We start from the raw sequence: 27,317 nt of genomic DNA, 5'->3' as shown, positions 1-27,317 counted from the left end.
ATAAGGAAATTCCTGATGATTTGCCATCTGACTTGATAAAATACTGGTTTCAATCAGAGCAAGGTTATTAGCTGCGAAATGGTGTTTGCTAATGAGGTTCTTCTCCTGCTCAGTGATTATCACTCCCTGTCTATCTATTATAATGATATAATTATAAAAAAAAAAAATATGTATTTATATTTGATTTTACCAAAAAGGATAGTTTTGGTTTTTGCTGTGGACCAATTTATAAGCATTTTTATTCTTTCTGTGGCGATGGAGTCTTTTCTTATCAACCCAATTAATATTATAAATGCAAAAATTTGTAAGGATTAATGGATGATGTTTATTACTCTTTCACGCAAAAACTACTGAACGGATTTGAATGGAATTTGGTATATAGGTCGGTATCCTGACTTATACCTATACAACCAGTAAACTTTGTACAAAAGTCGTTTGCTTGGGCACTTCTGCTCTGCCCTGTACTTTCGCTGCTAATTCCTATCAGCGATAGAAATTTTCAGCGAACTATAAAAAAGGGTAACCACAAAAAACGGAATATTTGCAGTGTTTTTTCTACCTGAAAAAAGGCAGTCTGTTGTCAGTAATAATAATCCTAACTTAGCACATAGAATATTTAATATATTCGCTGCGAGGTTCAGGCTAGCAAGAAATAACATAATGTTTCACTGCTCATTTTTATCCGAATGCAAAATTATTTCCAGTTTTCCTGAAGTCGATTTTATTCCGTAATTTTGTGAACAAATGTTTTACTTTTTAGTGTAAAATCCTGTTTGTATGAACCAAAACTGACAAAGGGGTTTACAATTCTACATTCTAAAATCAAATATGTGAAATATATCGTAGTCGATGGGTGTGTATTTTTCCTTTTAAATTCGGAATAGTGCGATTACGAGTCAATATTAATTTTGTCGCGATTGTTTTTTTTTTCAGTTAAATCCTGTTTGTTATGAACCAAAACTGATTTGTGGATACACAATAGAATTGTAATTGTCAATATATATTTTGTTGTTTTAAAAACAGTTTTTTTTTTTTTCAGAATGAAATCCAACTTGTATGAACCAAAACTGACATGTGAATACATAATTCTACATTCTAAATTCAAATATGCAAAACATAACATAGTCGATGGGTGTGTATTTTTTGTTTTAAATTAAGAACAATGCGGTTACGAGTCAATTTTGCCACGATTAGAATCGCTATTATTTTGCGGAGCAAAATGGGCTTGTGTTATAAAATTTTCTTGATATTGCCGTCCGACTACAAAATCCGATGTGTCTTTCATTAATAGCTACACAATGTATAAAAACATAAAAAAAAAACTAATTGGCTCTCGGCCATACATAGTTCAACATTTACAATCTCATTTCTCACAACCTCAAGAGATGTTTGGGCATTAAAACAAATGATCCGAGGAAATATAAAGGAAAAAAAAAATCACCCTTTTCGGCAAGCTCTTTGTGTTAATTACCACGTTCGCTGTCCTTTTCACACTTGTTAAACTATTTGTAAAGGGTGTCTTCTGTCTCTGTTTATACTCTCCGATCTCTCGCCGGCGCCTACAAAGGTCGGGTCAAATCGTTTTACTTTTTTTGTGTTTGTTTGTTTGTGTGCGCGTTGATTGCTCATGTCGGTAATAATAATGTTTAGGAGCAACTAATTGGTGTAAATTTTTATTGAAAATTATTGCCCGTTACGGCGTGTCATTTGTTCAGCTTGAGGAGTTAATTTTACGTGTGAATTTTGTTGAATCAATATTAAAATTAATTTTAAATTAATTATACAGATATTGTTTAGGTGAAATATCTAATAGAGTTATTTGGTTAATTGGTAACTCCGCCTGCTCTATGGTATACGCTTATGGGGCACCAGTGAGAGATAATAGGTGAAAATGAAGTCTGGCAATTTCAATTGTAGAGCCACAAAAAAAATACCGCAATAGTTTTCAATGTAATAAATAAAAAAAAAATAACTGTTGAGTCTCTTACGGGTTCTTTTCCTACTAACTTTTTTATTACTACTAATTTTACTACATTCCGAACTCAGCAATAGAATAATAAAAAATGACGACTAAAAGGGCCTTGTACACAAGTCTATTTGAGTATCTTGTAGCCTACGCTTGCTTGCGATACTAGGGGTATCACGTGCGCGTTACCAACCCTGAAGAGACCTTAAGAGCCCCATACGTTAGTTACTGGTAGCTCATTTCTTCTTCATCGTGATTAATTCAACAATAATTAACCAACGATGGTTTCAAGGGGGATGGAGATCAATCTTTAATGCATGGAATCAAATCCAGAGGGAGATTTCGTCCTCTCTCCCATTCGTGTTTCAACCGTGAAGCAGTTGTGTTCGCATGGCTGTGTTTCGGTTTGAAGGGTGGGATATGGTGTGAATTTACTGGGTACAGAGGAATAACATCTGAGTCCTTAGGAATGACAACGCATGGGGGGGGGGGGGGTATCATGGGCGAAACAGTTCTCTCTGTTATGTCCATGGTACTGCTCATGTCTATAGGCGACAGTTACCACTTTCCATCAGGTGGGCCATCAGTTTGTTTGCTATTTTAAGTTGTATAAAAAAAAACTTTAAAAAAAATCTAATAGGGCAGTTTTCCGTTGGGAACTACGTGGATGTCAACCTGATAGAGTATATTGCTAGCAATGGAACTTATAGTCTGCATTACTAACAATCCCTTTCCCCTATTGTTTAGGTTAGGCATGGATTCCTATTAATCTATATTTACTATTATAAAAAATACCATGTATACTTCTTACAAGGGGCAAAGACTAATATTATGCCAACTTGTCCAGTCAACCATCACTGGCGCTGTCTTTAATGAGAACTTAATGGTATTTTATGGGGCACCAATTATTTATGGAGTTTTTAATATGTTCCCATGGCTCCCTCCGATTTGCTTCAGTGGTTCCACGTACGTCACTTTGTTGGCCGGCAATCGTTTGGGAACGTAAAGTGCACTTGTGAATACTATATGCTTTTAATATTATGATAAAACTTTGTTTACAAATACAGTAAGATTTATAAGATCACAGTTAAGTTGCGAAATAAATTCTTACTAATATTTTAAATGTGATAGTGAATTAGTCTATTTGCTACATTTTACCGCCTTAACCAATTATTATGAAATTTAGTTTACGTATGTACATACTCTATGGGATATATATATATATATATATATATATATATATATATATATATATATATATATATATATATATATATATATATATATATATAAATGGATATGGCGTGAATTTACTGGGTACGGAGGAATAACACCTGAGTCCTCAGGAAGGGCGACGCATGGGGGGTATCATGGGCGAAACAGTATAGTATACTCTGTTATGTCCATGGTACTGCTCATGTCTATAGGCGACGGTTACCACTTTCCATCAAGTGGGCCGTCAGCATGTTTGCCATTCTAAGTTGTATAAAAAAAAAATGATAGAATATCTTGTCATATATTAAAATAATGTCTATTTTAATATATGACAAGACTGCATGTATGACTGTATGAATCAAATAGATATTTCATTTGTAATTACAACGTTGGTACAATATTAATGGGGGAAAAAATTAAAGATCACATGACAACATTTCAAAGATATTGAACTAGTTCTTGTTCTTTGCGAAATTTAAATGAAAACGTCAAGATGACAGCTTCGAATGTTAGTTCAGGCCATAGACTACAATGCGAAGGGAAATGGCGGGAAACTAGCTCGAACGAATGGTTTTTGCGTGAGTGAGCAATTTCTCATACGGATAGTTAGTAAATGGGTGCAGTTTTAAGGTGCATAATGTTAATATGAACTTATCTAATATTTAAAAGGTTGGTTTGTAAAAAATAGCTCAGTTTTAATTAAAAATTGCATCCGTTAGTTAGCAAAAAGTTAATGTATCGTGGCTATGTTTTAGCGTTCGGTGTAGAATTAACAAAACCTTGATGTTATGTTAATATACTAATTTTAATTGCGTTGCATCTATTTCTATCAGAACATAGTGTCAATCTATATAGTTAGTTACTTATTTAGGTAATACGATGAATGTTGTAAATAATAGGATAAATAAGAGCATAATTGTGGAATATAGTCAGACACGTCAATATCAAAATCTGTTCAAAATTGCCGAAGATATAAAATAAAAAAATAAAAAAAAGGAGAATGGATTTAGCTTAATAATTGTTTTTGGTGAATGTTGTACAACTGCTCGGATACCCAAAACTAATATTACGCTTGACAGAGACTCAATAGACTTTTTTTTTATAAAAAGAATATACGGAACCAGAACTATAAAGACAGATTTGCACCTAACAATTTCATAATCTCATCCGAATCCGTTTTTTCTTTTCATTCATCCGCATAATCCGATTTTCTAACAGACAGGAAAAAAAAACGTATAGTTGTGAGCTTGTTTAATAAGGCAATTAAAACGCTAATATGGTACCGAGTTCGTTTTTTATAACAAATATCATATTAATAAATATTCAGAATGAAAAATAATGACTTCTATCGTGACAAAATTTGTCATTTTCAAGCGACTTCAAAAACGAAAAAGGTTCTTAATTCGGCTACGATTCTTACCTCGTACCTTCGTGATCAACCGACTCCAAAAAGTAGGAGGTTGTCAATAGGCTTGTATATTTTGAAGTTCGTTACCTTATAACTCCGTTAGTTATGAACCCATTTGGAAAATTCTTTTTTTCTTATCTGAAAGGTAATCTGTAAGCCTATAGGAAATCTGTAAGTACACATATACAGTCCCATAATTTTGTTTTTCAAAATCGGAGAAGTAGTTTAATTTTTAAATAAAAAATAACGGGATATTTTTAAATAAAATATTTGATTTTGCCACTACTGAAGACGATTTTTTTGTGAAACAAAATCGACTTGTTGCCATAGACAATTTTGGTTGAGATCACAAAAGAGAGATGACAATTTAGAATAAATGAAGTGGCACCAAACAAAAAACAAACGAAAAATCGTGTCAAACAAAGTTGCGATCACGATAGATACAGTGGAATAAAAAAAAACACCGCGTCGTGTTTTAATTATTGAAGACAATAAAACTTCGAGAATAATCAGGTGATCGCGTGCTGGAGTTTTTACGATCGAAAATAGTGAATTAGACATGGCTATAAGGTATACGAATTTAATAGTACCGCTAGAGGCAGGTTTTATAATGTTTTTTTTTTTACCAGTTTGGTTATAAATTGGGAAAACATGTATCCGAAAATGTTTGGACAAAACTGTTGAATGCCTTTGTATGGTTTTGATAAGTCTTAGCAATATCGGTACTTTTTAATTGAGTCTGGTCGGTTTTAACTTTTTTTTTTACAACTTTGAACACCAAGCAAAAGTCCGCCTAATGGAAAGTGGTAAACGTTATTTTATAGACAGGATAAGCAACATGTACACTATTAAATACATTGTGATGCATGGTACTCTTCAAATGATGGGAGAAAACGAAGTAATAAACTGACTATTGGGGTCTAACAATCCCATTCTAGCAATATCAGGCCGACCTTATCGCGCTTCCTTCTAGAAACTATAATGATTAGATAATTTTTGAACTATAGTTAAAGGACTAACTGATTGCTTTCATTCTTATCTATTATCTCTCTCTGGTACCCCGCTAGCGTATAACGTAGATGGAGTTACTATTCCATTATCACTCATCAAAAATACACCCTCAAGCGTTGATATTTTTTTTCTAATACAATTTGGATTGGCTACATGCTAATCGACCACTTGATAGAAAATGGTGATTGGGTGTAGACATAAAACACCGTGACATCACAGAACATATTGTGATGCACGGTATCCCTCAAGCCTCTATACTCTGTATATTTGACATTTCTATCATTTTTATTATTTATAATAGCTTTATTGACTGCTTATAATGCATGACCAAAGTGTGCACTTGGTACTAGTAGTGTTTTATTGTATAATATAGTAAATAATTGAAAATTAAATATATAATTTACCTATATAACATAACCTATCTATAGGCAAATTCAATATTTAATATTTGCATGCCATTCGATGTGGCGAAACATAATGGACATCTTATAAACTTCACAAATGCAACACCTTTTTTACAATGTTTCTAGCAAATAAATTTCAAATTTCATTTCATTTCGTGTATTCACTGCCAAGTCTCTGCTATTTAACCTATTAGCAATTTCCTTACTGACTAAGCTGAGAGCAGAGTATCAAAGGCCTCTGTCCTGACATATCTCTCTTATTATTATCTATTTTCTAACTTATTACTGTAATATAAAATGCGTGTGTTTAAAATTGAATCTCAAGACAAAATTAAGAAGATTTTCTTCAAAACAGGTTTTTGTTCAACAGTGGGACACTGTAGGTCAGTTAGCCCATCGTGATGAATTCCATTAGAATCAACAACGATGGTTTCCAGTGGGAACCACGTGGAGGTGGCCCTGATACTGAACAATACACCTTTGCTGGCAATGAGTCAGTGAGACCCCTTTCCCCCCGGGGCGGAGGGTTGATAATAGAGCCATAGGTCGACATTGTTACGATATATCCATGAAACATTTAAATATAGATAATTCCAACCAAACAAGCTGACGGCCCACCTGATGGAAAGTGGTAACCGTGATAACATGAGAGCCATACATAGGTCGACATTGTTATTCGATATATCCATGAAACATTTAAATATAGATAATTCTTGATGTATATGTCATGATGGGCAACCTGACATAATTTTAATTTTATTATTTCATCTTCCATCGCTCCACCAATAAGTGGGCATGCCATATTATTTTCATTTATTAAAAAAAAAAAAACTGTCACTGCTATAGTAAGAACGAGCAACTAAATACCCAAGCATTATAAGTAAATTCAAGCAGTCGAAGACCTACCTACTGTTCGCAAAGAACGAGCCGTTTCACTCAGCATGCAATCAGTTCAAGGCGAAACGATGCGTCACACCGCCACAGAGTAGAATGTAGCGTTTTCTGTAAGTACATTTGAATGCTCGTTCGAATGCTATATTGTGGCCTGGGGATATCAGGGTAGAATCCCAGGTTACAAACTTCTAAATTGAAAATCCATTTAAATTCTTTAAACGTTATCTCTCATGTTTCTTTAAACGTTTTCTTGTGTCACCTTTGTGTTTTGGTGGGCACGTACATCGTTGCCTGGTAAGCCAAAGGCCTTTATCGTTCTTCAAGAGGAATAATCCTCACAAGCGTAGTAGTAATATATTCGTTAGGTTAGGTTACCATAGGTGAAGATATGAAGTCCACTCCCGAATGCAATGATGTTGACTTAAGTAACTAAGCAAATGGATCCAGAATGTCTAGTTACATTTGCATCGACTATATTAAAAATATCTATGATTCATTTTCTGAAACAATTTATTTTCTACTGTTATATTTTGAAATATAATCAAGTCCATTATTGATTTAACTTAAACTACTCTTCTATTATTTAGTAGTCTATGTTGACACAAATTTGTAATTACAAAATAAACTTTTCTTTAAAAAAAAAAAAAGACAACACGTATTTCTTGTTTATTTTTCTCAGCCGATTTCATAAAATATGACTTAACATGATTCAAAAATGCTTATAATTAAATTTACTTAAATAAAAAAAAAAAAAATTATTAACATTAGATATATAATATCAATGCATTGGAAATTATAAAACTATACGTACCTGAATAATAATGTTGAATACCACTGGAATTCATTTTTACACTGTTAATTTATTAACTTTATTAATGATATGATAAAATGCCATTTCGTAGAAATAGTCTCACCGATTTATTAATGTAAATTCACCGCAGAAAATTGGTAAACACTTTAACTTTAGCATGGCGCGTGTTGTTATTCGGCCATTTTGAATTACTATGACAGTTTGTTGCATAATGGCGGTGCGATTGAAGTAAATTGGTGCCAAAAATGTTAAGTATCAATTTGGACTATTTAATGTTTTATACATCGAGATTCTTCAGGATTTTAATAGATTTATATTCTTTATAATAGATAGTGATAAAATTTATACATATATAAGATAATTCTTTCTCTTTATAAAAATTTGCGTAGTATCACGTGTTATATTAGTGAGGCGCAACTTTACTACTCTAAATACTAATTATTCGACTGAGTAATTCATTCGGATTGTTCGAAGATTTCCAAATAATTTGATTGCTAATTGTATTTATTCGATTACTAATGTTATCCAACTACTTTCAACTACTGATAATATTTTGACTACTAATTTTATTTATTAGTAGTTGTTGATGTACGAAATGGTATGAACATAGCCAAATCGACCCGATCAATGGAATTTCTTTTTTTGTGAATGAGCAAGTGTTGTAAATTAATATTTATTAAAAATGACTATTTATGATAGTTATAATTAAAATAAATAGGAAAGTAATTTTTTAATAAGTATTAATATATTGGAAAAAAATGCAGTTAAATGTTATTTCTTAATATGTATATTGGAGTATAATGTAAATAAATAGTTGATTCTTTAGAGAAATAAATGCCTTAAATCGTAAATAGTTAATCGCGGTTCTTGTTTGTTTTTGTTGTCACTCATTATTTATTGTTAAGATAGTAATGGATAAGATAAGATAAGAAATAGAAAGGATTTTGTTCTAATTAATTACTTATTAGTAAAGTCATTCAAATACAAAAGTTAGTACACTATTAATTTAGTAGTCGTATTATATAATTAGTAATTAATAATTATTCGAATAATAAAGTCTTCTGATTCGCGCAACGCCATCCTATATACACTTATTTGATTGAACAATCGTGTTGTGTTGTTTTTTGTAGTTTAGAGTTATTCAAATGGTGAAATAACATATTCATAAATGCGCCTTTAATTAAATTTAAAAGTTCATGATTGTACCTTTACCATCTGAGTCTACTTCTTTAATAAAATCATAGATAATTTTATTGTTTTTTCTTTTTTGCCGGTTCTATTCTATTCGTGTTTTATTTCGAAATACTACGATTGTAATCTTACTAATAATTAAACATTATCACTAAAACTTCTTTTAACAACAATAGAATGCCATTAAACAATCACATAACACTTTACGTGAAATAAAAATACCCTTTACTGTCAATATATTTGTTAAACGACAATTCATAGACTAATTTGTCCATGAGCAGATTATACAGATCGCTTACATACATATGTATTGATAATTAACTTCGCTCTTTTTATACCATGTTACACGCATACTTATAACTAGAAATGCAGCTGTCGTGTGCAATAAAAATTAAAACTATAGCTACATTGTCTATGGTAATTTAGTGCTCTGCTACTCTATGATCTTCTCCGGCGATTTTAAATGACAATTATGTACTGTTGGATAAATAGTTCTTCGGATAAAAGTAGTTTTTAAACTGATAAAAAAAATTGTCAGACACCTTTTAAGGACACGACCTTCAGAAATGAATTGGACGAAGAGAGAGATTACTGGCACAAAAATAGTAATATTAAATTGGATTTAATAGAATGTAAAATTACAAAAATAGGTATATATTTAGTTTTTTTTTTACTTTATATCTATTTAACACTTATTATGAGTTGAATAGTTATTAAGTAATAAAAAAAATCGTATAAAAAATCAGTTCTCTGCTCTCCCCTACAAATAATAGCGTGAATATATGTCTTATCGTTAGATCTAATCTACACAATCGTCAACCGTAAGTTCGCATTATTTATTTACGACACAATGCAAAGATACAGATCGGGTATACTCGGACAAGTAATGTGGCAATTAAAATGCTGTTATTACTCATGATAATCAAAGTAAAGTTACGATGGTTTCCTTTACCTCACCTTAGTTTTTGACTTTTTAAATTATATAGTTATAGACAACGACTCTAGATTTGTAGTAAAAAAAAAAGACATAAATAGAGATTATTTTATTTTAATCACATTCTAGATTTAAATAATTATCTCGAAATCAAGATACTGCCCTCTAAATTTAAATATTTTATATGTATTTATGAAAAATTTGGTCGTTCATCGGTGAGTTCCATTCGTTCATTTCATTCGTAAAATAAGAATAGCGTTAATATTTAATTTGTCACGACTAAAGCTGCTGGTCTATTTAGAACTTATGCTATTTTGTTTTTTTTTTATTACTTCAAAATTTTACAAATATTTTAATTTCGGGAAAAAAAGAATCAAACATAGAACTGTTTGGTTCTTTTTAGTAGTGGTCTAAAACTACTGCCTTATACTAGTGACTCTTCTACTATCCTCTTAACTATTTTTGAACGACTTCCAAAAAGAGGAAAAGGTTCTCAATTTGACTTTATTTAATTTTTTGTAGATCTTGTCAATTCTGAACCGGCAATGATTATTATTTTTACAATTTTCCATTTCGAAGTAATCTATTTATTTGACAATGGCGAAACAAAAAGTAAAAAAAAAAATCAATCTAATGAGTTTACGGAACAAAAAAAAATCTTGTCGATTATCAATGTCTTTTGGCACGATTGAAGTCACTCATTGAATGAAATGTACTTGTAATGAAACTACTACTTTAAAAAATCACTCACGATAATTCCAATTTCAAAATAAATTTGATTTTAATTACGATTTTGTTTTCCGATTTTAGTTTGCAAAGAATTTTTGATATAAAAAAATTACTTTTGTAAAATGTACATAACTAATTACTTTCTATATTATTATTTATAGATATTCTTTGCCTACTCCACAAGGGACCTCGCGTGAAGATATTCGACCTATATTTGAAATCATAAAGTATTCGTACAAGTTGGACACAGTGCTGACGATTGCATAATTCACGGCGACTGTACTAGCTGGCGTGAGTTGATTCGCGTGAGATATCTGAATAGACAGACCGACAAAAAACGTGTTTCTTCATAGCCAGCACCGAGTTGGCTGATTCGTGTCGCCCGTCGAGGTTTTCAGTTGCATAATGTTGAAACTCGAGGGAAATGGCTAATAGAATTTGGACAGTGTATATTTGAACCTGTAACGTTTATGCTATAAAGATTTTGTTCCATAAAAAAGACAACTTCAATCGTTGTAAAATTATTTATTTCGATTTAGAAACCAAGTTGCTGAATCTATACGTAATCGATTAATCTGTAAGTATATAACTACAAATGAAAAAAAAATTAAAATCCATTAAACGACAGAGTTTTGAAATAATAAACATAGAAATACATTCGAATTGAGAACTTTCAGTTTTTTTCTGATGTCGGTATAAAAGAATACATAAACATGTTCTAAATTCACTTATGTTCAAACGTGTTTAGGAAAAATCGTGTAAAATTTACATTATACTGTATCAAAACTCTTTTTAGTCTTCAGTCTTTATCCATTATGACCTATTGGTTAAGTAGTGGTTAGCACGCTTTTGAGTTCATTATTGATGGTTTAGATTAGTGATTAATAATTAATAAAATCATTCAAATACTACAATTACTATATCATTAATTTATTAGCCGAATTAGTAAATTAGTAATTACTAATTAATCGAATAACAAAATCGGATTCGCGCACCCCTAACAGACACGATAAAGGAAAAAAGATTATGATAGTTTGACCAAAGACATGAAAAATAAATAAAGTAATTGATAAGCAAAAACAAAATGGCGCGAGAGTCTCGTAAACTGTCACTCCCGTGTAGTCCAGAGCTATTATCACGTGACATAGATCATAGATTATGAAGCGTAAACAATGAGATCGATTCTGAAGCGTAATTGCTCTTACTCAATCTATATTAAATGAGCAATATGAACTAATTTTCTAATAGATTAATTTAATTAACTAACTAATTAATTAAACAATTATATTTTAATTTTTGATGGTTTTTAAAACAGTAAATTCGCGAAATAATTATATTAAATTAAATCATATTAATTAAATATTAGATTAAGAAATAGGTTAATCTCATAGCAGTAATTAAGATTGTGTTCTATAATAAAAACCAGCTTTATTTCTAACTAAACGAGTTTTGGTTTTAAAACTTAACTACTGAAACGATTTTGATAAAATTTCTATGACACTAATCAGTAAGTATATACTTTCAGATATAAAAATAAATTTCCAAATCGATTTATAACTGAGGAAGTAAGGAGGTAACAAACAAAAAAAAATAGAACCGAATCGGGAACCTTTTCATTTTTGGAGTCGATTGAAAAATTACTTTATTCTAAAGTCTACTTTTTGAAGTCGATTAACAACTGACATTATATTGATATTATTATATTTGATAATCTAATTCAAAATTAAAATTATTCCATGCCACAGCATGGAATAATTCTTAGTAATATTATAAGTGTTTGCTCGTTTGTTACTTTAGTGCATCTCAGTGGCATAAAAAATAACAGTGAAATTTAATGTACAGATACAATATACATATATGGTTAGCTGTGTGGTCCCGGCATAGAATAGGCCACCCGTTCCTTTCCCGTGGGTGTCGTGAGAGTCGACTAAGGGAGGGCGAGGGATGGGCAGCAGCGTCCTTCTTAAAACATCTCCAAAGGCTAACTGCGGTTGCTAATTCGCCTGCCAAGCGTGGCAACTACTGGCAAAACTCCCTCAAGGGGGAGGCTTATGTTCAGCAGTGGACAGGCTGATATGATAATGATGGATTATATGGAATGGAGAAAGATATAAAGCAAGGATACTACAGGGTTGCTTTTTATCTCGGTCGGTAAGGATATCCCGGTCACGCGAACAAAATCATGTGTAAAAGTTAGCAATCTGTAACTGAAATTGAAATTTTTGAAATTTTCTTATTTACTGGAAATATACGTAATACACGTACATAATAGTTACATGTGTTTATATCCCATTATTTCTATATATTATCCTATCTAGCCATGTAACATGATCAAAACGAATGACATTTTGAAAGTTCGTTTTTAAAAATACCAGACAATTTCTTGTGGTAAATGTACATTTTAAAAAGTAGAAGCTAATCCCTTTGCCTCCTTTTGTTTACGACTACAAATATAAGTTCTTGTTGCTAAGGATTAATAGTAATTCGTCGAATGCCAAGCCGATGTTTATTTAATTTAATGTCAGATTACAAGGAAAAGGTGATAATGCTAAAGAAATATTAAAAATATAACTGTAATATTTAATGAATTAATAAGTAGGTTTTGCTCAGTTAAAATAATTGACTTCGATCGTGACAAAAAATATTTTGCTTTGTAAAATATTAGTGACTTGAATAGTGACAAAATACACGATAGACATTGAAAATATTTTGAATCCAGATATTCTAATGTGGGATCGTCTATAGATACATTTTGCTTTCAAATAGCAGTTAGAAAAATGTCCATTTCGATCATCACAAAATCATATGTCAAAGAGACAGGTACTCAGTCTCTTTTTTTTGGGTGCCTTAAAAATTGACTTTTTTCATGACAAAATTAGCATAGATGCCAAAACAGGAGCGAACTTAGCGATTCAATCGTGACAAAATTTGGGTAGAGACCAAAATAGAATTAAACTCGTGAAGTGATTACAAAGATATTCTTGAGTAGCGACCCCGTAGCAACTGATTCCTTACTAAGTTTACAGTATTACCAGATTTTACCCACAACTTTATTCACATGAACGTGATATCAATACATATAATAAAATCGTAACTGGTCGCTGACTGTACATGGAAGATATATTAGAAAACTATTATAGGGGGGCTTTATGAACACAATAGAACCCAAAACAATGATTTTTAGAATTTTGTCTGTTTGTATGTACTTCTATACATTTGTGTACGCTAATCTCAGAAACAGCTTAACCGATTTAAGTGCGGTTTTTACTAATGTGTTACGATTTACTTCACTGAACATTTAGTGTTTGTTTTATTTCAATCGGTTTATAAATAGAAAAGATTCATGAAGGGTCCCAATGGGAATGATATACGGAAACTACATAGAAGTGGGCAACGCCGCAGAATACGGCTATTAGGTAAAATGTTGATTGATCAAGTTAAAAGTAGTCTATTGGCTGCACTCAGAGAAGTTCACAATTTTTTTTATGCAACTTAGAACGGGAAACAAGCTGACGGGCCACCTGATGGAAAGTAATGGCCGTCGCCTATAGACATTAGCAGTAATCAATTAATGCTAATGAGATATTTGTTAAAGATAAAATTGTAATTGTTATTTGACATATTAACAAAATTAGTTATTGCCTCTAATGATTCATTAGCTGACTGATAAGGATTTTTTTTTAATCTGCACTAAGGAGTTGCTTAAGTTTTAAACGACTCACAGTGCCGCTGTAAATCCCTCTTCATTCCAAATACTACGCATAGGTATATAAAATTTTCATGACCGTTGGAGGAGTCCTTAATGCGTCAAAAGGTAACAATAACAACAAGCTCACTTTCACATTTATAATATTAGCAAGGATACATGATAACAATTTAAAAGCCAATAAAAATATCATGTAAATTCATAACCTTAATTGCATTGTCAAGACTGTGTAACTTGCTTCGAAAAAAGCTATAAATATTTCAAGGATAGAAAATATTATCACCTATATGTAGTAGACAAGTGAAATGACAATATTTATTGGCCGATATTCATTGACAATGAGTGACGTGGGAGATGTGTATCGATTATAAATGACTGCCACTTGACGTCTCTTTTAGGCGTCGAATGGCGGGAATAAACAGCGTCGACACAGACTATAAACGTGTCTGTTATTTTGTCTATGGACGTGACATATCGTTTTAATCGATTGATTCGTTAGTCAAAACTATTTATTATTGTCCGAATTGAATTTCGCCTCGGATTCTTTTGATTTTTATGTGATTTCTAAGTGGAAAGAAGAAGAAAAATTCTTAATTCGTTTGAATTGTTTTTTATTACTACTGAACTAATTTTCAACCGACTTCAAAAAGAAGATTCTAAATTCAGTGGCTTTTTTTGTGATTATTATTTCATAACTCCGTAAGTTGTAAACCGATTTGAAAAATTCTTTTTTTTTTATGTAAAATATTATACACTCACAGATTGGTCTCACAGAAATGTTATCGAAATATTTGGTTTTGTTGCAATTGAAGTCAATTCTTTTTGTGGAACACAATTTTATTATCATATTTCTTTTTGCAATCGATAGGTTTTGCTCTCGTATTGGTTCCGTAGTACATTTGTAAGGAATAAAAATGATTTTTTTTACGAAACATTTCGGGGTTAGTGAGATTACCAGCTATCAATTTTCTATGCCGTGTGATCCCGGCATAGAATGAGCTACCTCTTTCTTTACCGTGGGTAGTGAGTTAGAGACGACTAAAAGAACTTAATAAACGAGGCATGGGCAGCAACGTCTCTCTTAAAACATCACCAAAGCCAAATTGCTGTTTCCAACACACTTACCAAGCGTGGCAACTACTGGCAAAACCTCCCTTATGGAGAAGGCCTATGTTCACCAGTAGACAGTTGAACGTTGATATGACGATTGTACGTAATTTAATCACGACTGAAGTCACCATTTTTTTGCAAAGCAAAATGTATTTGTTAGTGTCTTTAAATAAACAACAAAAACAGCATGCACGTAGTTACGTCAAATAGTAAATCTCAACAACCATAATAACTATTATTATATAAATACATACCTAACAATACCCCCGAACTTAAGCGAGTTATCGACAAAAACAACTATTAGAAAGTCATTTATATTATTAACGATGGTAAAGGGTCACATGGCGATCTTAATCATTCATAAAGATTCAACCCCTTCGAGGAAAATTTATACCTTTGACGAATTAAAGTTTGGTATTGAACGTGTTGCTGACTTTGTACAAAGTTTGGATTCATGAACCGTATTATTTTTCTTTATAAAATATATATTGAAAGGTATCACGGGCATCACAAAATCATTTGTGATATCTGTGGTGTCGTTCATATCTATAGGCGATGGTTACCATCTTCCCATTAAGGAGCTGTCAACTATAAACTAAGATGTCAGCTTGTTCTTATCATAAAAAAATTGTCTCTGGATAGATACGGTTCATAGAAAAACTTGTTCTTAGATCCATAGTAAACAACCATAGACAATATTTAGCTCACTAAAAAATATGGCAATCGATCGTCTTTTTATAACCATTTCTGCCAACATCATGTATAAGAGGCTCATGTCGAAAATTATTATTTTTCTACAAGAATATTCAAAAGCACATTATAATCATAACAAACAATTGCGTAGTGTCAAGCTATACACATAGACAAATTTACCACTTTCAATAATTTCCCGCCTATAATGAAAATTTCCGCCATCTTGTCCAACAGTTCGAACAATCGAAACACAAATATCTATTTATATATCTAAAATTGTTGGTACAATAAATGTTCCTCCTCAAAAATAGAAATAGTACCTTCCATTATGACAAAATACTTAATAGAATAAAAACGCGACATTCTTAATTCATTGGTTTTTTTTAAACGACTTATTGATACGATCACGTAGTTTCACCTACGTGAATCGGTATGAAGTATTGTATATGTCAACCACATTTCATTCAAATCTGTTCAGTAATTTTTGTGTAAAAGAGCAGCAAACATCCATTCAAACATCCTTACAAACTTTCGCATTTATCATACTAAAGTTTTTTTTTTTATAACACAGGGCCCAAAAGAGCATTCGGCTCACCTGATGATAAGTGACTACCGCCGCCTATGATCACCGACAATATTAGTAGAAAAGGTAAGTAAGACTGTCTACTATTTTAGAGAAAATGATAACTGTCTCTTTCCTTTTTGTTTATTTGACAAAGGGCTAGTGTTGCCTATTATACCACCACCAAACCTTCTCTTATAAAAGTGCATTTTTTTTATATAACAGAATGGTAAACAAGCTGACGGCCCACCTGATGGAAAGTGGTAACCGTCGCCTATAGACATGAGCAGTACCATGGACATAACAGAGTGTACTGTTTCACCCATGATACATCCCCTGCGTTGCCATTCCTGAGGACTCAGGTGTTATTCCTCTGTACCATATAAATTCACTCCCATATCTCACCCTTCAAACCGAAACAGCCATGCAAACACAACTGCTTCACGGTAGAAACACGAACGGGACAGAGGTGCCCAAGCAAACGACTATTGTATAAAGTCTCCTTCTGGTAAATTTCTTCTATGTGCACATGGCTTAGATTTTAGACTTTCTATTCTATATTGTAGTTTCCAGTAAAGGTAATAAACAGAACAAGGATTAGAAACTAAAAGAGATTCAATTATTTACTACGTAGTAAGCCAGTTTAAATAAGCTTGCCGTGTGATTCCGTTATAGAATCACTCATAGGCCATCACTTCCTTTCCTAAGGCGACTAAGGGAACTTAATGAAAAATATTAACAGAAAATCGAAACTTCGCAATTCTTATGTAAACAAAAGTATTCAGCATTACAAACTAAAAATTATTACTGTGCAATAGTAAACAATGACTTATTACAGTAATTATTCCATAAACCATAGTGTTTCGACTAAAAACATCGTTTAGTTTACGAATCAATAATAATTAATCTTTAACGAACGTTCAGTGGGTTTGTGGAACAGATACGATTGGATATTCAAAGAGTTCGTTGTATTTTTGGAGACGAAACGTACTTTTGTAGCTCTTTATAAGGACTTTAGGCTTTATATAGAGAATTTAATAGTCATTAAATGGCTATAGGTAATCAAGACTCACTATGCCACTGTATTCAGTTGACTGGAATAAATCTCTCTTAAAATTAACCTTTGCTTATATCATTTCGAGTAATTGTTGTTATCACTGTATTTCTAAATGTATATGTAATATAAAATTATATATATACTCTTTTGTTATATATATATTCAGCCTCCGCCTATTAGGGATTTTGTTAGAGGATGCCACGCTTGGCTGGCAACCACAGCCAAGTCCTGGTGATGTTTTAAAAGGGACGCTCCTGCCTATCCCTAGACAATTTATTTTAAGTCCCTTCAAATAGGATAGGTTTAAGAATCTATTATAATTTTATAAACCACTTCAGAAAAGAGGAAGTTGTCAAATAGTCTATACTTTTCAATAAAACTTCTTCAATTTCCATTCAATTTCAATAAGACTTCATAAAGAAGGAGGTTCAAAATTTGGGTGTAAATAGTGGCAACACCACAATTTAAGTCGGTTTTTTTTTTGGGGAATACAATTTTAATTTTAAATATACTCGTATGTACGCTGTGCTATATTTTCGCTATTTTTAAAACGATTTTAAAAATTCTATTTGCAAATGACTGGATTTAGTCCGGAAATTTGTTACAATAAAAGTTAAAGTCGGTTTATTTATTTTTTATTTATTTATTCTTTATGTAGTCACATTACAAAAAAAATGTCTGGTACAAAAGGCGGACTTAATACTATATAAAGCAATTTCTTCCAGTCTACCTTTGGAAAAACAGAAACGTAATTATGCGGTGAAAAATTAAAAATTGTTACAGACAAACAATTACACGTACGTATCGATATTGACTTACAAATCACAACACATACAATGGAGAGCTACTGCACATTATGATATATATATATTAAGAGTACAGTAATTTACTGGGTACAGAGGAATAACACCTGAGTCCTCAGGAATAGCAACGCATGGGGGGTATCATGGGTAAAACAGTATACTCTGTTATGTCCATGGTACTGCTTATGTCTATAGGCGACGGTTACCACTTTCCATCAGGTGGGCCGTCAGCTTGTTTACCATTCTAAGTTGTATTAAAAAAAAAAGAGTTTGTGAGTACGGTCTAAACTTGTTACCTAACAAATTCATCAATATTAGAAATTTACAAATTGACGTACTAATATTTTGTTTTTGTAGGCAAAGGCCACGTCATTATACAGCCTATTAGTATTTCTATAAAGCTTTTAATACCCATATAGTTCAGACCCGCTTCGCATCGCTCTAGGCTGTGTTCGAATTCTTCGGGCTGGCATTGAGCTCTGTACTTCCATTGACTTTAGTGAAGGCGAGTCTGTTACATCGTAAATGTAGTGTAATAAAATTAATAAAACAATTAATTTATATTGCACTAGTCTTTACCCGCGGCTTTGTATACGTGGCTGGGTTTTTTAATGGGTGATAATGGTTTGGTAACCCCGCCTGCGCTGGCAGGGCACCAGTGATGGATGATAAGTGAGGTTAAAAGTGAGTTAGTTAACGTGACAAATTTCACAATAATCCTGACGGTTTCCAGGAGTTACTGCATGGAGGTTATACTATTAGGATATATTGCTAGCTGTGGTACTGTTAGACCCCATTACTAACAATCCCTTTCCCCCCGCGTGGCTGAGGTAACTGATTGGGTCCGATAGTAAAATATGTAGACTGTGTGCCACAAAAAGAAACAATGTTATGTTGTGATTTAAAAACTAAAATACAAAACTGGTTTCGAATAAAATTTATATAATTAATAAAAAATATTTAATAGTATATCTTATACTTACAGACTGATTCTATAGAAATTTTCAGATTCAAAATTCAGATAAAGGAATAATTTTACAAATAGATTCATAATTGACGGAGTTATGAGATGACGAACATATTAAAATACAACCTAACCTCATTCAGAACTTATTTCTTTTTGAAGTCGGTTGTAAAATTGTCTATATCCTTCTCTATCAAAAGCCAAACTGCGGTTGCCAACCTGCCTGCCAAGCGTGGCAACTACGCGCAAACCTACCTTATTGGAAAGATTATGTTCAGCAGTGGCTAATTAACGGCTAATATTATAACAGGCTTATTTCTTAATAATATATATATTATTTTTCTTCTCATATTATTTTTCCTTAAATATCTCCCTTGTACATACATCGTCTAGCTACAATTTCATTATATAAAACAAATTTTTACATAGTATAAAACAGAGTCGCTTCCCGCCGTCTGTACGCTTAGATCTTTTAAACTACGCAACGAATTGTAATGCGGTTTTCATCAATAGATAGAGTAATTCAAGAGGAAGGTTTATACATATATTGTACTATTGTTTTATGTTAATTAACTCAATTGTGATGACAATTGCTCAAGAACTTAATGTTGATGTTGATTAAATCAACGGAGAGCGTTCATCAAAAATGATGAAATTTAATATAATAGTATACTTTTTTTTGCAACTTAAAATAGCAAACAAGCTGACAGTCCATCTTATGAATAGTGGCAACCGTCGCCTATAGACATGAACAGTACCGTGGACATAACAAAGTATACTGTTTAGCCCATGTTACTCCCCATGCGTTGCCATTCCTGAGGACTCAGATGTTATTCTTCTATACCGTGTAAAATCACTGCCATATCCCACCCTTGAAACCGAAACACAGCCATGCAACTGTGACAAAATCAGTAATTTTGATCTAAAAACTAAACTATCGAATCGACTTCAATAAAATTTCTACGGAACTAACCTGTAAATATATCTTTTACGACAAAAAATAATAAATTCCAAATTGGTTTATAACTGACGGAGTTATAAGCTAATAAACATAAAAAAAAATAACTGAATTGGGAAAAAGATGGAGGATCTTTTTAAGTCGTTTAAAAACAAATACTTTTAGCGCCGCAAAAAACAGCGGCTTTTATCGTGATAAAAAATCGATGAACGACAAGACTCTTCGTAGACACTTTAGATTGAAAATATTTGAATTTCATACGCACAATGGCCGAAATTAAAGGCTTAGCGTGAAAAATAGAGTCCAATTTGTCAATATTTGAATTTAGAACGCCGAATCGTATGTTTATAAAAGGATTTTGCTTTCGGCGTCTTCAATTGCCATAAAATATCACGATACACTACCAATAGAAAAAAATTTAAAAAAAAATTCAGAATAGATAACGTAAAAGTAAATAAATGCAAAAATATTTTTATAATTTAATTCCACAAAAAAACACCGTCTTCGATAGTGCCAAAACCGGTAACCATATTCTCGATTTGAAAACTAAACTACTGAAGCGATTTAAAAAAAAATTTACAGAACTAATCTGAAAGCATATCCTTTCAGACAAAAAAAGATTTTTTTAAAGTACTTTATAAATGACGAAGTTCTGAGGTAACAAACAAATATAACCGATTTGAGAGGCAGGAAAGGGATTGTTAGTAATGGAGACTGAGAATCCCATTGCTAGCAATATACCCAATCAGATCGACCTCCTCGCGGTTCTCCCAGGAAACTATCATGGTTAATTTGTGATGAATTCACCAAGATGGGCTAACTGGCCTGTTTTCATTCTGCGGCGGGGTTACCATACCATTTTCATCCATAAAAAAAACCGATTTGAGAAAATCCACCTTTTTTTTGAAGTCAATTGAAAAATCAAACGAATTGAGAACCTCCTTCTTAAATAAGTCACTTAAAAAAAAATAGAACGTATTCATTAAAGGTAAAGTCACAAAGACAACTTAATTGAAGGTCCACTTGACAGAAGGATGTGAGGATTAAGGTCGTTCGCTCTCAGTTGAGATATACAATGAGGTACACATCTGTGTAGTAGATTTTTAAATATTTGTCTAAACTATTTTTCCATTTACTTCTTACTAGTTGTTTCACACGGTTTTACTTGTATAGAATATAATCTAGCAAACGTAAATTAACGTCTTATGGTCTTGGCACAGTATGAACCATCTCTGACTGTCCTGTGGATGTCGTAAGAGGCGACTAAGGGAACTCTATGGACAAGGAATGGGCAGGGGTATACCCCTTAAAACAGCACCTAAGCCTAACTGCGATTGCTAACTTGTCTGCCGAACGTGGAAACTATTGGCAAACAATCTCAATCTATGGAAGAGGTCTATGATGCCCAGCATTGGATTCAGATAGCTCAGGACCGTTCATAAAGAACGATTCTGAGTCATCTGCATACATTGACTTCCTGCGATGCATTTGAGGTCGTCACTATATCTAGTGGGGGGTTCATCCCATACAGCGTTACTACACTATACTAAAATTTAATGGAGGTTAACAATTTAGCAATTAAATATAATTTTTGGTAAGTAGATGGGTATTTCGTAAATTACCGAAAAAAGTGGGAAATTTCTGTTTATAATTTATATATTTAAAAAAAGAAAAAAATATATAATTTTTATATAAAAATAAAATGCTTAAAATGTGTTTCAACTGTAGAACTTTAGTCGATATTAGTCGAATAGAGAAAAGAATTTTGAAACCGACTTCAAAAAGAAGGGAGTTCTTAATTCGGTAATCTTGTTTTATATTTGTTACCTCATAACTCTGTCAGTTGTAAACCGATTTGGAAAATTATTTTTTTGTTTAAAACGATATGCTTACAGATTGGTCTTATAGAAATTTGATCAAAATAGGTCCAGCATTTTAGTTTTTAAATCAAAATGACTGGTTTAGTCATATTAGAAATAGATTTTTTTGTGAAACAATTTAATTATTCGGTAAATTACTAACCACTCGTTTAAAATACTAGTCAGTATTTAAACAGTTTAAACTACTGATTAATTATTTCGAGAATTTTTATTAACATTTTAATTTTTTTTTATTTCTATTTTTTTAAATATGTGCCTAGATTTTGTAGATAGTATTATCTACCTTACGTTTTACAATCTATAAAATAAGATATACTTATACATTGGTCTTGTGAAAGACTTATCAAAATCGGTCCAGTATTTTAAAAAAAAATTACTAGTCTTGTCATGATTGAAAAAGGTTTTTTGTAGAAGACAATCTTAAATTATTTTTTATTGCGAATGTGATATTCGCATATCTTCTCAGCGTTTTCCCTGACTTCTATTCGTAGATGGTATTCCAATTGGAAAATCGGCTGATTGGAGTTTAGTCTATGGTTATTTTTTTAATAAGCAAATACTAGTATAGTTTTTTTAAAATCAATTAAAAAAAAATTAATTCAAGTTACTGACATTTTTGTGTTCAATTCAAATAATTAGGTAAATAATTATTTCATTTTTAGATTTTAAAAACATTTAAATGTGAGTATATTTATTTATATTTCCAAATGAAATTAAATAAAATATTTATTTGCTTTAAACAGACATTTGACATTCTAAAGGCCATGTGTCAGAACTTTTTGGCACCTGTTTAATTGCCTTAAAATTGTAGGCAGGCAAATCTAATTTATTATTTAAATAAGGATTCAAATTAAAGTTTGTTATTGTTAATAAATGTGTGTAGATACATATATTCAATATTGTCAAATAAAATTAACAATTAGAGTATGAGATGAGTGTCTAACAAAAATCTCTAAAAATCTCCAATTAGAAAAATATCTAATAAATTTAAAATACTGTGATTGATTGTAGCTTCTTATTTTCTATCCTTTTACCGATACGATTTTTTTAAAATTACATTCCGAAATAGGTGGTAGATTCATAAAAAATATGACTATTTAAAAAATGCTTATTAAATTTTTTATTATATTGTTATTAATAAAATTTGATTCGAGTATATTTTGTATTCAATACGGCTAACTGAAAATATAAAACTAATAATTGTCCTAGACATAAGACGGTCTACTGATGTCCAGGACAAATATAAATTTGATTGATTGATTCATTCATTTTCGATTTTTTTAAATTTTATTTTCTTACAAGAACGTAAAGTTTCATTTAAAATTAAATACAGATATAGTTCTTAAACTTAGTATTACATTATTTTGTCTCTCCCTTCCGCTAAAGTTACAGTTTATTTGTTTTATTTATTTACACTTTATTGCACCATTTATAAAATAGTAAATACATTTAATTGTAATAAGAATTGATACAAAATGCGGCCTTATCGCTAAGCAATCTCTTCCAGACAACCTCTGGGTATAGGACATTGAGAAAAAAGACAAAGAAGAGGTGGCGCACTATTATATATATACATATAAACTTTACAAAATTATTAAATTTATTTTTCTACACATTTATGTTATTACATTCTTTTTAAACGCTTGGCAATTTATTATATTTTATATTTTAAACTGCATGATCTGATACTCAGTAGTTTGTATTCACACAAATTCATTATTTTTATAGCTAAACTTTTTGAATAAAACAATAGTTAAGTTTCTGGCCCGTTCTCGGCTGATATTGCGTTTCGAATGGCCGGCAATGAAAATATGACTATTCAAAAATGCTTAAACTTAAGTTTACTTGAATAAAAATATTTCGTTCTTTCTTTCATTATACAGTAGAACCTCTTCTAATATGTTCTTTTTTTAGAAACCCCTTCCAAGGTTTCTATAATAATTTAAACAAAACTTGCCTATCGTGTCATTAAGTTCTTTTGTAATAGAATGCAGGTGAGTTTTTTTTTATGCAACTTAGAATGGCAAACAAGCTGACGGCCCACCTGATGGAAAGTGATAACCGTCACCTATAGACATGAGCAGTACCATGGACATGACAGAGTATACTGTTTCGCCCATGATACCTCCCATGCGTTGCCATTCCTGAGGACTCAGGTGTTATTCGTCTGTATCTTGTAAATTCACTGTAAACACAACTGCTTCATGGTAGAAACATGAATGGGACAGAGGGGCCCAAGTAAACGACTTTTGTACAAAGTCTCCCTCTGGTGTAAGTAAGTTATAAAAGTTACAATAGGACAACTATGGCTTTTATTGCTCTAGTAAATTATTCTATCAAGAATCCCTTCCCCCTGGAGGCCTATGTTTAGCAGTGGATAGTTGATATGATATGTGACCAATATTACTAATAAAATTATTGTTACTCCATTTTTAGGAGGGGGGAAAGGGATTGTTAGTTATAGGGACTAGCCACTTCATTGCTAGCAATATACCCTCTACCAGATTCACCTCTACGCGGTTACCTCTGGAAACCAATGGCTTTGTTTCGGTTTGAAGGGTGGGATATGGCGTGAATTTACAGGGTACAGAGGAATAACACCTAAGTTCTCGGGAATGGCAACGCATGGAGGGTATCATGTGCGAAACAGTATACTCTGTTATGTCCATGGTACTGCTCATGTCTATAGGCGACGGTTACGTCTTTCCATCAAGTGGGCCGTCAACTTGTTTGCCATTTTAAGTTGTATAAAAAAAAGTTAATTCTTGGTAAATTCATCACGATGGGCTAACTGACCTGCTTTTATCCTCACCTATCATCCCTCACTGATAATCCGCCAGCGTATACGGATAACGCAGACGGGGTTACCATTATATTATTATTAAATCCTAGAAACTACAGCATAGGGTTTTCAAAAAGGGAGTAATAAGATTTCTTAAAGGTTTGCAATGCGCGCATGATATCCCTGGCATTATAGGCGTCAATAGGCTACGGTAATCCCGTTTATTATCAGATGGATTGTATGCTTGATTGCCACCATAGTTCTACGAAAAAAAAATTAAAAATACCTATCTAACAAAGGCTACATCACTTCGAAGAAAAAAATGTTTTGTATAAAATCTATGTAACCATCTCATTTAATTTGAAAACTATGCTGTAACGCTATGTATTTTTAATATAATATAAACAGTGATTCACTGCTGATTTATTTTATTGTGTTGATACTTCTAGGTTATTTTATTAGATTTTTCAGTGTTGTCGATATTAAGGTACCTAGTGCTTTAAATAATGTAAAGATTACTTATTGTGTGCATCTAACAAATATATCTGTATTAGCAACTTTACTAAAATAAAAATAGAGGTCACTACAGGATACCAATTACTTAATAAAACTTTATTTTCGATATTTTTTACACAATTCTATTATTTTATTAGATTTTTGTAGATATATACCAGGATATCATAAAAGAAATATCTTCGACATGAAAACATATCTAATGTTTTTCTCTGTTAATATTTTAAGATAATATTAGGTGATAAAATATAAATACTATTTACTCACGGTTAAATGCAAGTCAAGCAATCAGACACGGCATCACTTTGTCACAATAATTTTTTTTGAAACACAAATTGTCACAGCACTTGTAAGTTTCTAAACACACTCGTCTATAGCAACCGCAGTTGTGGAACTCGACAAAACTTGTGTTCGATTTTTAAAAATATTTTTTTTTCTAACGTAGATTTACGATTTATTACTTTTAGAATCGATTGTTTGATTTACAAATCTAACAATTATCACTAGTGACGCGGCGTAATCAAAATTATTGTTACTGGTAATTAGAAAGAACGGGACAGGAATATAATTGCCGATCAATTAACGAACCATGCATTACGATTCACAATTACAGAGCACGTGGACCATTTTCCGATTTTACTTTTGCGTTTTCGTTTCGGTAGCCGATTCACGCTGCGTTCTACGTGCCTTTCGTCATGTAACCGATGACATTTTCGTCACTGCCGGTTTACTAGTCTAATGTATTGTCATATACGATAACCACTAAGTTTAACGAGTAATCGAAAATCACACACGATCACTGCACACTAAACACGGCTGATAACAGTCATCAAGTTTCGAAAAAACGGAATCGTCACTGGTTGGGGAGTAAAAAAAAACAGCGCCCGAACGCACACAAGCACAAAATTCTGTCCAATTAAAGATAATGTTTGTGGATATTTTAATAGCGTTCCCCTCCGTCGAAACTCGACACAACCAACTCCCGTAGAATTTAAACACTTAATGATCGGTTGGGGGAAATTGTCCGAGAAACGAACGGCCCCGCGTATCGCCCTCTCTTTCTATTTAGTACGGATCTACGCCACTTGTATAGGACATGTGGCGCTAGTGCGCCGCGTGGGGCGTGACGCATTTAGAGGTGGAATGATTTAGGGGCGGAGCCTTCCTCTGATTGGTCAGCGTTTGTGGCGCGATTTTTTTCGTCTGTACGTGAGGAGAACGCGGGTTGGCACTGAAGCATCGATCGCCGGCGCCAGGGTAACCATTATATGTTTTTTATGGGTATTTTTTGGCGGTGCTCTCTTCTGTAGTAACCTGTTATAAGAAGCCACGCCCAGCTGGCTTAGTACGTGCCAGGAGACGGGCAGCGGCTATCAATCCAGACCCAGGCCGTAGGCTTTTCGAGTTTTTTTTTTCATCGGAGTGTGTTTTTTTGAATTTCTTGTGACGGTGTCTTTGATTTGTGTGGTGTCAGTTACGCGGTATCGGGTTCCAACAAAGAGACCCGGGGTCGTCGAACTCTGTTTTGTCAACGTGTATTCGTCCAACCTACGTTTGACCTGTTGATGTGTTTGTAGGTACCTACAGTCAGGTGCAAAGATTTCTTAGTGCGATAAGGGACTTCAATTAAAATAATATGAGTATGTTGTTTAGTTAAATTTATTTCAGTACATATGTGTGTGACAGCGTTTACAGCTGTCAAGTTGGAATTCTGGACGAACTCGTG

General features: G+C 32.4%; 1 protein-coding gene across 6 annotated transcripts in view; it reads right to left on the bottom strand.

The window, feature by feature from the left end:
• The window catches only part of LOC113515271 (homeotic protein distal-less-like), a 134,508-nt gene extending 107,933 nt beyond the window's left edge, over positions 1 to 26,575 (bottom strand). For 2 of the 6 annotated variants that reach the window (XM_052893540.1, XM_052893544.1), the window contains exon 1: positions 25,859 to 26,574. The gene's annotated coding sequence lies outside the window, so the exon portion shown is untranslated. Of the gene's footprint in view, positions 1 to 25,858 lie in introns of all 6 variants that reach the window. The other 4 variants (XM_052893541.1, XM_052893543.1, XM_052893542.1 and 1 more) reach the window with 4 other exon arrangements.
• Positions 26,576 to 27,317: the final 742 nt, after the last annotated feature.

Source organism: Galleria mellonella, unplaced genomic scaffold, assembly GCF_026898425.1.
Source record: "Galleria mellonella isolate WM207_F2 unplaced genomic scaffold, CSIRO_AGI_GalMel_v1 utg1789, whole genome shotgun sequence".
NCBI classification, from domain to species: domain Eukaryota; kingdom Metazoa; phylum Arthropoda; class Insecta; order Lepidoptera; family Pyralidae; genus Galleria; species Galleria mellonella.
The sequence above is the reverse complement of the archived record's forward strand: the minus strand, read 5'-3'. Positions and strand labels throughout refer to the sequence as shown.